The following is a 13,919-nucleotide window of genomic DNA, read 5'->3' as shown; positions in this document are numbered from 1 at the left end:
ACAAACGCACCCGGCCCTATGGCAGCGCTTTACTGCCTTCCAGTCCGTTCGCGCCCTGCACTCTTGCGGCCTCTCCAAACTCCGGCCCGGACATCCACGCCTCTCAGACGCGGGACCTTCTCAGCCACGGCCGCGGGCCTGGCAGAAACGGCGCACTAGGAACCCTCCGGCGACTGGCTTTCCGGACAAACGCCCTCCCCAGGGGCCAGCTCCTAAGCCCCCTCCTACCTGCACCCCCACCAGAAAAACCTTCAGTCCTTCGCAGCCCATCTTTCCTCACCTGCTTGCGGCTGCTGCTGCTGCTGCTGGTTTTCCTGCCTGCCTGCCTGCCTGCCTGCCTGCCTGCCTGCCTGCCTGCCTGCCTTCGTCCCTCCCTCCCACTCCCACTCCCACGCTCCACCCCGCCCCCACCGCCACACGCAGAACGGCCGCGTGTGGAAAGCCCGTCCACGCCTGGCCCGCCCTCCGACTTCGGCCTGGTGAACAGCGGACTCGCTCTCACAGCCTTTCTTCCACTTCCGCCACCAGCAGCTCTCCCTCTTTCCAACATCCTGTCCTTCCCGCCAGCCCCAACGGCCCGCCTGCCCATTCCATTCCCTCCACAGCCACACCGTCTTGCCGGCCTGTGGTGCGTGCCCTCGGTGCTTTTTCGCCTTGGGACCTTGGCCGGACCACACCTGCCTACCTGCCTGCCTGCCTGCCTGCCTGCCTGCCTGCCTGCCGGGCCGCGTGCAGCCCAGCCTCCTGCTGGCCAGCCAACAGGGGGCCCTCCCTGCACGGGGCCTGGCGCAGGAGTCGCTCCCGGGAACGGTGCTCCAGTGAGTAGTGAGCGGAAGCCCTGGATGCCCTGTCACCCACCACAGACGTCCGGCCCCCAGCCCGGGCCACCCACCTCGGCGCCACAGCGCAAGTCCCTCGGGGAAGCCGCTGCTCCGGCCGGACCCAACCACACCCTGGCGCGCTCCCTCCCTCACCGGGCTGTCCGCGAGCCAGCAGCCAGTCTGCCCAAGTGCTTCTCCTCACAACCAACGCAGCAGAGCGGGACCCCGCGGGAGAGGGGTGGGCCAGAGCGCAGAAGCGAGGCTCAGACACCTTTGGTCTTGTGGCCTGAGCGCCGCTCGGCGACGGCGGCGGCGGCGGCGGCGGCGGCGGCGGCGGTGCCCGGTGTCCATCTCCCACGCTCGCGGTCCCTGCACAGCCCCGAGCTCCGATCCCTGCCCCCGCCCGCCCTCGCACGCCCCGCACCAGCAAGAAAGCCAGCCGCCAGAGGGGCTGTGCGTCGGGGCCGGGCGGCTGCTGAGAGGAACGTCGGCGCTCAGCCGCAGCGGCCACGCCTCGCCTGCCCTGACTGGGATTCGGGCGCGGGCCAGGCCGCTTCGGCTCCTGGCTTCCTCTGGCGACACCGACAGTCTCGCGGCGGCCGTGGACGGCAGAGAAAGCGCGGGACGGGCCGAGCACGCCTGCGTCCCTCCGTCCCTCGTCCCTCGGTGCTTCCGACCGCCTCGCGCCCTGGGGTCGCCAGCGTGCCCGGAGCCTCTCATTCAGGTGGCCCGTCGGCCTCCTGCTCAAATGGAGCACATGCCCACGGGGCGAGCAGTGACCAGGGTCCGGCGGTTGGCGGCGAGCGCCGCTGGGGCAGCGCCGGGCGCCGGCGGCCATCGGTGCATGGGTGGTTCAGTGGTAGAATTCTCGCCTGCCACGCGGGAGGCCCGGGTTCGATTCCCGGCCCATGCAGCCGCAGCGTCCCCTTTTGGTTCCCGCAGCCCCACAGCGGAGCTGGGCTTCCCCGCTGCCACACTCAAGGCACCGGTCCTGCAACAGCTCGCTCACCACCGCACCTTCCGGCCCCTGTCCTTCCCACGCAGACGCCCCCACCCCACACACACCCGGGAGCCACGCCTCCAGGACCTGACACCTTGCGGGCTCAGCCACTCTTACGCCCAGACCCCTTCCTTGTCCTTGCTCTCGTCCTTACCCCGACCCCGCTTGTGTCACGCTTCTCGCTGTAAGGAACACCCCACACTGGCACCCGCACAGCCCAACCTCTTCACCTTTCGCCACGTTTCCAAGCTCTCTGCCTCACTCTGCCCGCACTGCGAAAGTTATACTATGTTTGCACAACCAGGAGCAAGGAAGTTGCCACCTCTGGGAGTGATACATCCCATTTTCCTGGAGAGTCCCCAAAGCGTCCACTTGCACGAGGAGTTCAAAAAGAAGTCCACACTATCATCGCAGACTGCACTCTAGATTCATGTTCTGACCCTCGACAGAAATACGTTTCCAACACCGGCCCGCTCCTCCACCACTACTGCCACCACCACCATCAGCACGACAAACACCACCCCCTCCCCTGAACCTCTGCTCCCACCAACAGCGTCAGCCCTCGGGACAGCACCACCGGCACCACCACCTCAGCCTCCACCCTACTCCCACAGACACCCCCATCCCACCCCCTATCTCCCCACTTTTCCCCCGATCCTTTCCAAATCCTACGTTGTCAAGGATCCTGCCCTTGCCTCTGTCCCGTTGCCCTCCTTTTTTCCCCCTTCGTCTTCGTCTCCTTTTCGTAGCAGTACGGTTGATTTACAATACTGGGTTACTTTCAGGTGTACAGCCAAGTGATTCAGTTATATGTCCTTTTCCAGGTTATTTTCCATTATACGTTATCACGACATATGAATACAGTTCCCTGTGCTGTACGGCAAATCCTTGTTGCTTCTGTGCTTTATGTATAGTATTTCCCCTCTGTTAATCGCAGCTCCGGATTCTTCCCTGCCCTACACTTTCCCCTTGGGTAACGAACAGTGTGTTTTCCATGTCTGTGAGTCCGTTGCTCTTTGGCACATACATCCGTTTGTAGTACGGTTTAGATTCCACATATCTTTGTGCTTCTCTGCCTGACTTACGTCGCTAAGTGGAGTATACTCTAGGTCCATCCTTATCGGTGCAAATGGCAATATCTCACTCTTTTGTATGGCTGAGTAATATTCCACAGTACATACGTACCACGTCTTCCTGTGCCAGCCATCGGTTGATGGGCACTTGGGTTTTGTCCATGTCTTGGCTGTGGCCCGTAGTGCTGCTGTGAACGTGGGGGTGCATGGATCTCTGCAAATGACAGTTTCTCTCCTTTGCCGATGTGTACCCACGATGGGGAGGGCTGGATCATATGGGAGCTCGTATTCCACCTATTTATTTAGTGTGTTGTTTTTATTTATGCATTTAATATTTACTTATTCATTTACTTATAAGAACTAGTAGCTGTAATTTTGGAAGAAAAGTTGATTAACGATATTGAGTTAGTTTCAGGTGCACAGCAAAGCGGATACTGTCTTCCATGTCTAATATTGTTTCAGATTGCTTTCCATTACAGTTTACTACAGGATATTGAATATCATTCCCGGTGTTATTCTGGAAATCCTTGTTGCTTATGTCTTTTATATGAAGTACGGTGTATCTGTTCATCGCAGCTCCTAATTTATGCCTCCACCCCTCCCGTTCTCCTCGGGGAACCATCAGTGTGTTTCCTATGTCTGTGAGTCTGTTTCTCTTTTGCATATACCTTCTTTTCTATTATGTTTTAGATTCCACGTATGTTTGTGCTTCTCTGTCAGACTTACTTCGCTAAGTGTAATGTTCTCTAGGACCATCCTTATTGTGGCAAATGGCAATATTTCGTTTTCTGAAATGGCTGAGTAATATTCCACAGTACATATATACCGCATCTTTTCCTGTCAGCCAACTGTTGATGGGCACATGGGTTTTTTCTATGTCTTGGCTGCGGCACACAGTGCTGCTGCAAACACGGGGGTGCGTGGATCTCTTCAAACAACAGTTTTTCTCTTTGGCGGATGTGTACCCACGACGGGGATTGCTGGATCATCTGATGGCTCATGTTTCTCCTGTTTATTTTGGTCGTTGTTTTTATTTATTTACTTACTTACTTACTTATAAGTACTAGTACTCGTGGTTTAAGAAGAAGAGTTGATTAACAATATTGAGTTAGTTTCAGGTGTACAGCAAGGGGGATACTGTTTTCCATGTCTAATATTGTTTCAGATTGATTTCCACTACAGGTTATTGCAGGATATTGACTATCACTCCCTGCGTTATTCTGGAAATCCTTGTTGCTTATCTCCTTTATATGAAGTACTGTGTATCTGTTCATCGAGCTCCTAATTTATCCCTCCACCCCTCCTTTTTACCTCGGGTAACCATCACTGTGTCTTCTAGGTCTGTGAGTCTGTTTCTGTTTTGCACATAGATTCATTGGTAGTACTTTTTAGATTCCACATATCTTTGTGCTTCTCTGTCGGACCTACTTCACTAAGTGTAATATTCTCTGGGAGCATTCTTGTTGCGGCAAATGGCAATATTTCATTCTTTTTTATTAATGGCTGAGTAATATCCCATAGTACATATATACCACCTCTTCTTGTACTAGCCACCCGTTGACGGGCACTTGGGTTTTTTCCCGTGTCTTGGCTACTGCAAATAGTGCCGCTGTGAACGTGGAGGTGCTTGTGCCTTTTTGCACTCTTGTTTCGTCATTGCCGGGTACGTACCCAGGAGTGGGATTGCTGGATCATAGGGGACCTCTCCTTTGGCCTCTTTCAACCTCAACCCCTCCTCCCCCCACCCCCGCCGCCACACACACCTGAGACCGGATGGTTTCTCCCGATGAGAGGTGATGTATATGTCTCTGGGGCAGTAGAATGCCCCCACCCCATTCGGACCCCGCCTAGCCCCTGAGGCGCGCTCCGTTTCTGCTCTTCTCTTGCCTGCCTCCTACCCACCGCCCCCAGTCCCAACCCACTGGTTAGCCTGACCACCTTGCCGCACAGCACACCAGTCTGGCGCGCTCACCCGCCACCCCACCGCGAAGGGGTCCTCTCCCACCGTCTTCCTCGCCCCACAGCCCACTCACACACCCCGCCCTTCCCCCCAGCCTGCCGGCTCGGACCCCTCTCCCCGCCACCTTCCCCTTGTATCCCAGGCCCGACTGTCACATGTCCTGCCCGGAAGTCTCACTTCCGCCAGTGCTCCTCAGACGCACTCCTACTCCAGGCCCACCCCGGCCCCTGATCTGACCCACCCGTACACACGTGCCGGGCCAGGTGCTGCCACCACCCCCAAGCTTCTGCTGAGCCCCTGCCTGAGTGGCCAGCCGCTCTCCCGGGCCAGGTCCCCGCCAGCCCAACACCTCCCGCTCCTGCCCGCGCTCCACCCAGACACCCCAGGCCCTTCCTCGCACCTCCCAGCACGCGGCCCACCGCCGCCCTCTCTCCATGGGGTCCTTCTGCTCCGTTCCCTAACCCGCGTGGGGTGGCCACCGACCGCGGCCACAAACACCTTCATCCCACACTGTCAGCCACCCCCACGGCACCGGCAAGGGCGTTCAGGAAACCTGCTGCGGTGGTGCGAAGCACCCGTCTGCCCACCGGTGCTCCTTTCCACAGGGGATCCGGCTTTGTTAGAAGGCACCGCGTGTGACACCGCCGTCGCCGTCGGCGCTGCCGCCGCTGTCGCCGTGGGGGAAAAGCAGTGCTGATGGAGAGTCCAGACACAGGCGGGGGCGTTTGCTCGTGGCCACGGCCACGGCGGCGAGAGGCGCGGCCCCGGCCACTCGTGTTTGGGGCTGAGGCAAGCGTCCGAAAAGGAAGACACGGGACGTCGAAGGCCTCGAGTGGGCGCGCGCCAGTGCGGCCAAAAGGTTTGGCCGGGGAGGGAGGGTGGAGGTTGCCTGGCAGGGCTTGGGCTGGAGGTGCAGGGCACCGGGCGGCTCTTGTCGGGGCGCCGAGGCCGCGGAGCAAGCGTGGCCTAAAAGTGGGATGTGGACGGTGGGAGGTAGAGAGGCAGAAGAAAGGCTTCCCTGACCGGGAATCGAACCCGGGCCGCGGCGGTGAGAGCGCCGAATCCTAACCACTAGACCACCAGGGAGCGTCAGGCTCTACCACTGCTCCTGCTGGACCCATAGCACCCGCTCGGCGCCACCTTGGCGCCAAGACCCGGCCTTTCCAAGTCCAGCCACGCGCCGCCCCTGGCAATCCACGTGTCCTACCGTCCTTCCTGCTTGCAGCGCCCTCAGAACACTGCGCGCCTGCTTCTCGCACACACAAGAAAAGCCGCTGGGGCCAGCTAGCTCCCTGCTCCCAGCTCTCCCTCACAGGCCCCCGGCCGGCCGGCCGCCCGTGGAGCTCGGTAAAAGGTCAGCCCGCTGCGTTGGCCGGGAATCGAACCCGGGTCAACTGCTTGGAAGGCAGCTATGCTCACCACTATACCACCAACGCTGCACAGCCCGGGCCGCCCCGAGACGCCGGCACCGGGCTCGCCCGAGCGCACTCTCGTCGCCGCCGCCTTCTCCTCCTCCTCCTCCTCCTCCTCCTCCTCCTCCTCCTTCTCTTCCTCCTCCTACTCCCCTTTCTCTTCCTCGTCCTCCTCCTCGTCCTCCTCCTCCTCCTCCTCCTCAGCCGCCGCCGCCGCCGCAGCCGCCGCTTGGAGCAGCCCTGCCCCGACGCCCCGCCGGCCGGCAGCTCTGTGACGTCACAGGCGCCACCAAGGCTCCCCGGCGCCCCACCCGCGCCAGCCCTACGAAGCTGCCCTCGGCCACCGGCCCGACCGCCTCAGGGGGGCGCTCTCGCTGCCTTGCTGCTCCAGGGCCCTCCGCTCCACGCCGCGGCCCGCCCCCGCCCCCGGGGCACGCGTCTTCCAGCCCCCGGCTCGCCAAAGCCCTTCTCCACCGGGCGCTGGGCCAGGCCACTCCCCGCACCGACAGGGGGACGGCACTCATCCGCCTCCCACCCGTCCCGGCAGCTGTGCACCTATGCCGCTGTGCATAGCTGCGCAGCTGTGCGTCGCGACGCAAGGAGCCCCCTGAGACAGCCACTTGGGGCGGGCCGCAATGTCATCGGGCGCTTGTGGGGTCCAGAGGAGGCCGTCGCTCGGCCCTGGCGACTGAGCGCCCGGCGAGGAGGAAGGGCTGGGTGGCTGGAGGGGGGCGAGGGTGGGCAGGCTGGGCACGCGCTGGCGCCCTGCGCCTCGCTGGAGGGCGGAGGGCGGAGGGAGGAGAAGAAGGGCCCTTGGGAGCCAGGCGGCAGGACAGAGAGCGGCGCCAGCCACCAAAAGAGGGCGTGTTGCCTCCCCGTCGGGGAATCGAACCCCGGTCTCCCGCGTGACAGGCGGGGATACTCACCACTATACTAACGAGGACGGCGGCCACCGCCCCCGCGCCCGGCCGCTCTCGGGCTGCCTGCCGACGCCTCCCCCTGCCCTCCGGCCCCCTGCCCACCACGGGCGCCCGGCTCGTGCCCGACCCGACCCGACCCAACGCCACACCAACCGCGTCCTCCAAAGCAGCAGCCCCCGACCCCGACAGGGACCCGGACCCGCGTGGCCCTGAAAACTCCGAGTGCGCGCTGCCTACTGCCTCCGACGCGGGGATCGCGCCGGGTGGAGGGGGCCCGAGACGGAAAGCAAGGCTGCGAGGAGGGGGTGGGCGCGCGCCGGGCCATGGCCGGCGAGGAGACGCGCGGGTGGGGGTCGGCGGCAGGGGCTGGCCCGACGCGGCCCGGCTGCGTCCGGGGCCAGGGGTGGGCGAGGGCGCCACCGCGGCGCAGCCAGGCGCGTCGTCTGGCCGTGCTCCCCGTCGGCCGCCGCGCGCCCGTTCTGTCGCTCACCCAGACGGCCGCGCGCCTGGCGCGGAGCACCGCGCCCCGCCAAGGGCACCGGGGTTCGCGTCGCGTCGGGTCCCAGCCAGCCCAGCGGCCACGCGCACGCCCAGGCCCGCCGTCAGGATGGCCGAGCGGTCTAAGGCGCTGCGTTCAGGTCGCAGTCTCCCCTGGAGGCGTGGGTTCGAATCCCACTCCTGACAAGCCAGCCTTTTGGCCCGCCCGACAAACGCACCCGGCCCTATGGCAGCGCTTTACTGCCTTCCAGTCCGTTCGCGCCCTGCACTCTTGCGGCCTCTCCAAACTCCGGCCCGGACATCCACGCCTCTCAGACGCGGGACCTTCTCAGCCACGGCCGCGGGCCTGGCAGAAACGGCGCACTAGGAACCCTCCGGCGACTGGCTTTCCGGACAAACGCCCTCCCCAGGGGCCAGCTCCTAAGCCCCCTCCTACCTGCACCCCCACCAGAAAAACCTTCAGTCCTTCGCAGCCCATCTTTCCTCACCTGCTTGCGGCTGCTGCTGCTGCTGCTGGTTTTCCTGCCTGCCTGCCTGCCTGCCTGCCTGCCTGCCTGCCTGCCTTCGTCCCTCCCTCCCACTCCCACTCCCACGCTCCACCCCGCCCCCACCGCCACACGCAGAACGGCCGCGTGTGGAAAGCCCGTCCACGCCTGGCCCGCCCTCCGACTTCGGCCCGGTGAACAGCGGACTCGCTCTCACAGCCTTTCTTCCACTTCCGCCACCAGCAGCTCTCCCTCTTTCCAACATCCTGTCCTTCCCGCCAGCCCCAACGGCCCGCCTGCCCATTCCATTCCCTCCACAGCCACACCATCTTGCCGGCCTGTGGTGCGTGCCCTCGGTGCTTTTTCGCCTTGGGACCTTGGCCGGACCACACCTGCCTACCTGCCTGCCTGCCTGCCTGCCTGCCTGCCTGCCTGCCGGGCCGCGTGCAGCCCAGCCTCCTGCTGGCCAGCCAACAGGGGGCCCTCCCTGCACGGGGCCTGGCGCAGGAGTCGCTCCCGGGAACGGTGCTCCAGTGAGTAGTGAGCGGAAGCCCTGGATGCCCTGTCACCCACCACAGACGTCCGGCCCCCAGCCCGGGCCACCCACCTCGGCGCCACAGCGCAAGTCCCTCGGGGAAGCCGCTGCTCCGGCCGGACCCAACCACACCCTGGCGCGCTCCCTCCCTCACCGGGCTGTCCGCGAGCCAGCAGCCAGTCTGCCCAAGTGCTTCTCCTCACAACCAACGCAGCAGAGCGGGACCCCGCGGGAGAGGGGTGGGCCAGAGCGCAGAAGCGAGGCTCAGACACCTTTGGTCTTGTGGCCTGAGCGCCGCTCGGCGACGGCGGCGGCGGCGGCGGCGGCGGCGGCGGCGGTGCCCGGTGTCCATCTCCCACGCTCGCGGTCCCTGCACAGCCCCGAGCTCCGATCCCTGCCCCCGCCCGCCCTCGCACGCCCCGCACCAGCAAGAAAGCCAGCCGCCAGAGGGGCTGTGCGTCGGGGCCGGGCGGCTGCTGAGAGGAACGTCGGCGCTCAGCCGCAGCGGCCACGCCTCGCCTGCCCTGACTGGGATTCGGGCGCGGGCCAGGCCGCTTCGGCTCCTGGCTTCCTCTGGCGACACCGACAGTCTCGCGGCGGCCGTGGACGGCAGAGAAAGCGCGGGACGGGCCGAGCACGCCTGCGTCCCTCCGTCCCTCGTCCCTCGGTGCTTCCGACCGCCTCGCGCCCTGGGGTCGCCAGCGTGCCCGGAGCCTCTCATTCAGGTGGCCCGTCGGCCTCCTGCTCAAATGGAGCACATGCCCACGGGGCGAGCAGTGACCAGGGTCCGGCGGTTGGCGGCGAGCGCCGCTGGGGCAGCGCCGGGCGCCGGCGGCCATCGGTGCATGGGTGGTTCAGTGGTAGAATTCTCGCCTGCCACGCGGGAGGCCCGGGTTCGATTCCCGGCCCATGCAGCCGCAGCGTCCCCTTTTGGTTCCCGCAGCCCCACAGCGGAGCTGGGCTTCCCCGCTGCCACACTCAAGGCACCGGTCCTGCAACAGCTCGCTCACCACCGCACCTTCCGGCCCCTGTCCTTCCCACGCAGACGCCCCCACCCCACACACACCCGGGAGCCACGCCTCCAGGACCTGACACCTTGCGGGCTCAGCCACTCTTACGCCCAGACCCCTTCCTTGTCCTTGCTCTCGTCCTTACCCCGACCCCGCTTGTGTCACGCTTCTCGCTGTAAGGAACACCCCACACTGGCACCCGCACAGCCCAACCTCTTCACCTTTCGCCACGTTTCCAAGCTCTCTGCCTCACTCTGCCCGCACTGCGAAAGTTATACTATGTTTGCACAACCAGGAGCAAGGAAGTTGCCACCTCTGGGAGTGATACATCCCATTTTCCTGGAGAGTCCCCAAAGCGTCCACTTGCACGAGGAGTTCAAAAAGAAGTCCACACTATCATCGCAGACTGCACTCTAGATTCATGTTCTGACCCTCGACAGAAATACGTTTCCAACACCGGCCCGCTCCTCCACCACTACTGCCACCACCACCATCAGCACGACAAACACCACCCCCTCCCCTGAACCTCTGCTCCCACCAACAGCGTCAGCCCTCGGGACAGCACCACCGGCACCACCACCTCAGCCTCCACCCTACTCCCACAGACACCCCCATCCCACCCCCTATCTCCCCACTTTTCCCCCGATCCTTTCCAAATCCTACGTTGTCAAGGATCCTGCCCTTGCCTCTGTCCCGTTGCCCTCCTTTTTTCCCCCTTCGTCTTCGTCTCCTTTTCGTAGCAGTACGGTTGATTTACAATACTGGGTTACTTTCAGGTGTACAGCCAAGTGATTCAGTTATATGTCCTTTTCCAGGTTATTTTCCATTATACGTTATCACGACATATGAATACAGTTCCCTGTGCTGTACGGCAAATCCTTGTTGCTTCTGTGCTTTATGTATAGTATTTCCCCTCTGTTAATCGCAGCTCCGGATTCTTCCCTGCCCTACACTTTCCCCTTGGGTAACGAACAGTGTGTTTTCCATGTCTGTGAGTCCGTTGCTCTTTGGCACATACATCCGTTTGTAGTACGGTTTAGATTCCACATATCTTTGTGCTTCTCTGCCTGACTTACGTCGCTAAGTGGAGTATACTCTAGGTCCATCCTTATCGGTGCAAATGGCAATATCTCACTCTTTTGTATGGCTGAGTAATATTCCACAGTACATACGTACCACGTCTTCCTGTGCCAGCCATCGGTTGATGGGCACTTGGGTTTTGTCCATGTCTTGGCTGTGGCCCGTAGTGCTGCTGTGAACGTGGGGGTGCATGGATCTCTGCAAATGACAGTTTCTCTCCTTTGCCGATGTGTACCCACGATGGGGAGGGCTGGATCATATGGGAGCTCGTATTCCACCTATTTATTTAGTGTGTTGTTTTTATTTATGCATTTAATATTTACTTATTCATTTACTTATAAGAACTAGTAGCTGTAATTTTGGAAGAAAAGTTGATTAACGATATTGAGTTAGTTTCAGGTGCACAGCAAAGCGGATACTGTCTTCCATGTCTAATATTGTTTCAGATTGCTTTCCATTACAGTTTACTACAGGATATTGAATATCATTCCCGGTGTTATTCTGGAAATCCTTGTTGCTTATGTCTTTTATATGAAGTACGGTGTATCTGTTCATCGCAGCTCCTAATTTATGCCTCCACCCCTCCCGTTCTCCTCGGGGAACCATCAGTGTGTTTCCTATGTCTGTGAGTCTGTTTCTCTTTTGCACATACCTTCTTTTCTATTATGTTTTAGATTCCACGTATGTTTGTGCTTCTCTGTCAGACTTACTTCGCTAAGTGTAATGTTCTCTAGGACCATCCTTATTGTGGCAAATGGCAATATTTCGTTTTCTGAAATGGCTGAGTAATATTCCACAGTACATATATACCGCATCTTTTCCTGTCAGCCAACTGTTGACGGGCACATGGGTTTTTTCTATGTCTTGGCTGCGGCACACAGTGCTGCTGCAAACACGGGGGTGCGTGGATCTCTTCAAACAACAGTTTTTCTCTTTGGCGGATGTGTACCCACGACGGGGATTGCTGGATCATCTGATGGCTCATGTTTCTCCTGTTTATTTTGGTCGTTGTTTTTATTTATTTACTTACTTACTTACTTATAAGTACTAGTACTCGTGGTTTAAGAAGAAGAGTTGATTAACAATATTGAGTTAGTTTCAGGTGTACAGCAAGGGGGATACTGTTTTCCATGTCTAATATTGTTTCAGATTGATTTCCACTACAGGTTATTGCAGGATATTGACTATCACTCCCTGCGTTATTCTGGAAATCCTTGTTGCTTATCTCCTTTATATGAAGTACTGTGTATCTGTTCATCGAGCTCCTAATTTATCCCTCCACCCCTCCTTTTTACCTCGGGTAACCATCACTGTGTCTTCTAGGTCTGTGAGTCTGTTTCTGTTTTGCACATAGATTCATTGGTAGTACTTTTTAGATTCCACATATCTTTGTGCTTCTCTGTCGGACCTACTTCACTAAGTGTAATATTCTCTGGGAGCATTCTTGTTGCGGCAAATGGCAATATTTCATTCTTTTTTATTAATGGCTGAGTAATATCCCATAGTACATATATACCACCTCTTCTTGTACTAGCCACCCGTTGACGGGCACTTGGGTTTTTTCCCGTGTCTTGGCTACTGCAAATAGTGCCGCTGTGAACGTGGAGGTGCTTGTGCCTTTTTGCACTCTTGTTTCGTCATTGCCGGGTACGTACCCAGGAGTGGGATTGCTGGATCATAGGGGACCTCTCCTTTGGCCTCTTTCAACCTCAACCCCTCCTCCCCCCACCCCCGCCGCCACACACACCTGAGACCGGATGGTTTCTCCCGATGAGAGGTGATGTATATGTCTCTGGGGCAGTAGAATGCCCCCACCCCATTCGGACCCCGCCTAGCCCCTGAGGCGCGCTCCGTTTCTGCTCTTCTCTTGCCTGCCTCCTACCCACCGCCCCCAGTCCCAACCCACTGGTTAGCCTGACCACCTTGCCGCACAGCACACCAGTCTGGCGCGCTCACCCGCCACCCCACCGCGAAGGGGTCCTCTCCCACCGTCTTCCTCGCCCCACAGCCCACTCACACACCCCGCCCTTCCCCCCAGCCTGCCGGCTCGGACCCCTCTCCCCGCCACCTTCCCCTTGTATCCCAGGCCCGACTGTCACATGTCCTGCCCGGAAGTCTCACTTCCGCCAGTGCTCCTCAGACGCACTCCTACTCCAGGCCCACCCCGGCCCCTGATCTGACCCACCCGTACACACGTGCCGGGCCAGGTGCTGCCACCACCCCCAAGCTTCTGCTGAGCCCCTGCCTGAGTGGCCAGCCGCTCTCCCGGGCCAGGTCCCCGCCAGCCCAACACCTCCCGCTCCTGCCCGCGCTCCACCCAGACACCCCAGGCCCTTCCTCGCACCTCCCAGCACGCGGCCCACCGCCGCCCTCTCTCCATGGGGTCCTTCTGCTCCGTTCCCTAACCCGCGTGGGGTGGCCACCGACCGCGGCCACAAACACCTTCATCCCACACTGTCAGCCACCCCCACGGCACCGGCAAGGGCGTTCAGGAAACCTGCTGCGGTGGTGCGAAGCACCCGTCTGCCCACCGGTGCTCCTTTCCACAGGGGATCCGGCTTTGTTAGAAGGCACCGCGTGTGACACCGCCGTCGCCGTCGGCGCTGCCGCCGCTGTCGCCGTGGGGGAAAAGCAGTGCTGATGGAGAGTCCAGACACAGGCGGGGGCGTTTGCTCGTGGCCACGGCCACGGCGGCGAGAGGCGCGGCCCCGGCCACTCGTGTTTGGGGCTGAGGCAAGCGTCCGAAAAGGAAGACACGGGACGTCGAAGGCCTCGAGTGGGCGCGCGCCAGTGCGGCCAAAAGGTTTGGCCGGGGAGGGAGGGTGGAGGTTGCCTGGCAGGGCTTGGGCTGGAGGTGCAGGGCACCGGGCGGCTCTTGTCGGGGCGCCGAGGCCGCGGAGCAAGCGTGGCCTAAAAGTGGGATGTGGACGGTGGGAGGTAGAGAGGCAGAAGAAAGGCTTCCCTGACCGGGAATCGAACCCGGGCCGCGGCGGTGAGAGCGCCGAATCCTAACCACTAGACCACCAGGGAGCGTCAGGCTCTACCACTGCTCCTGCTGGACCCATAGCACCCGCTCGGCGCCACCTTGGCGCCAAGACCCGGCCTTTCCAAGTCCAGCCACGCGC

At 61.0% G+C, this 13,919-nt stretch overlaps 7 non-coding genes across 7 annotated transcripts; 3 read left to right on the top strand and 4 right to left on the bottom strand.

Annotated features, from left to right (window-relative positions):
• The first annotated feature begins 1,663 nt into the window (after positions 1-1,663).
• On the top strand, positions 1,664-1,734 carry TRNAG-GCC (transfer RNA glycine (anticodon GCC)). Its single transcript has one exon. It is a non-coding gene; the product is annotated as a tRNA-Gly (tRNA).
• Positions 1,735-5,868: 4,134 nt separating this feature from the next.
• Positions 5,869-5,940, bottom strand: TRNAE-CUC (transfer RNA glutamic acid (anticodon CUC)). The gene has a single exon. It is a non-coding gene; the product is annotated as a tRNA-Glu (tRNA).
• Positions 5,941-6,218: 278 nt separating this feature from the next.
• On the bottom strand, positions 6,219-6,290 carry TRNAG-UCC (transfer RNA glycine (anticodon UCC)). The gene has a single exon. It is a non-coding gene; the product is annotated as a tRNA-Gly (tRNA).
• An 847-nt stretch (positions 6,291-7,137) lies between these two features.
• TRNAD-GUC (transfer RNA aspartic acid (anticodon GUC)) lies at positions 7,138-7,209 on the bottom strand. Its single transcript has one exon. It is a non-coding gene; the product is annotated as a tRNA-Asp (tRNA).
• A 578-nt stretch (positions 7,210-7,787) lies between these two features.
• On the top strand, positions 7,788-7,870 carry TRNAL-CAG (transfer RNA leucine (anticodon CAG)). The gene has a single exon. It is a non-coding gene; the product is annotated as a tRNA-Leu (tRNA).
• Positions 7,871-9,547: 1,677 nt separating this feature from the next.
• TRNAG-GCC (transfer RNA glycine (anticodon GCC)) lies at positions 9,548-9,618 on the top strand. The gene has a single exon. It is a non-coding gene; the product is annotated as a tRNA-Gly (tRNA).
• Positions 9,619-13,752: 4,134 nt separating this feature from the next.
• Positions 13,753-13,824, bottom strand: TRNAE-CUC (transfer RNA glutamic acid (anticodon CUC)). The gene has a single exon. It is a non-coding gene; the product is annotated as a tRNA-Glu (tRNA).
• Positions 13,825-13,919: the final 95 nt, after the last annotated feature.

The sequence above is a fragment of the Eubalaena glacialis genome, unplaced genomic scaffold, assembly GCF_028564815.1.
Source record: "Eubalaena glacialis isolate mEubGla1 unplaced genomic scaffold, mEubGla1.1.hap2.+ XY scaffold_353, whole genome shotgun sequence".
Taxonomy (NCBI): Eukaryota; Metazoa; Chordata; class Mammalia; order Artiodactyla; family Balaenidae; genus Eubalaena; species Eubalaena glacialis.
This window is presented reverse-complemented; position numbering and strand designations above follow the sequence as displayed.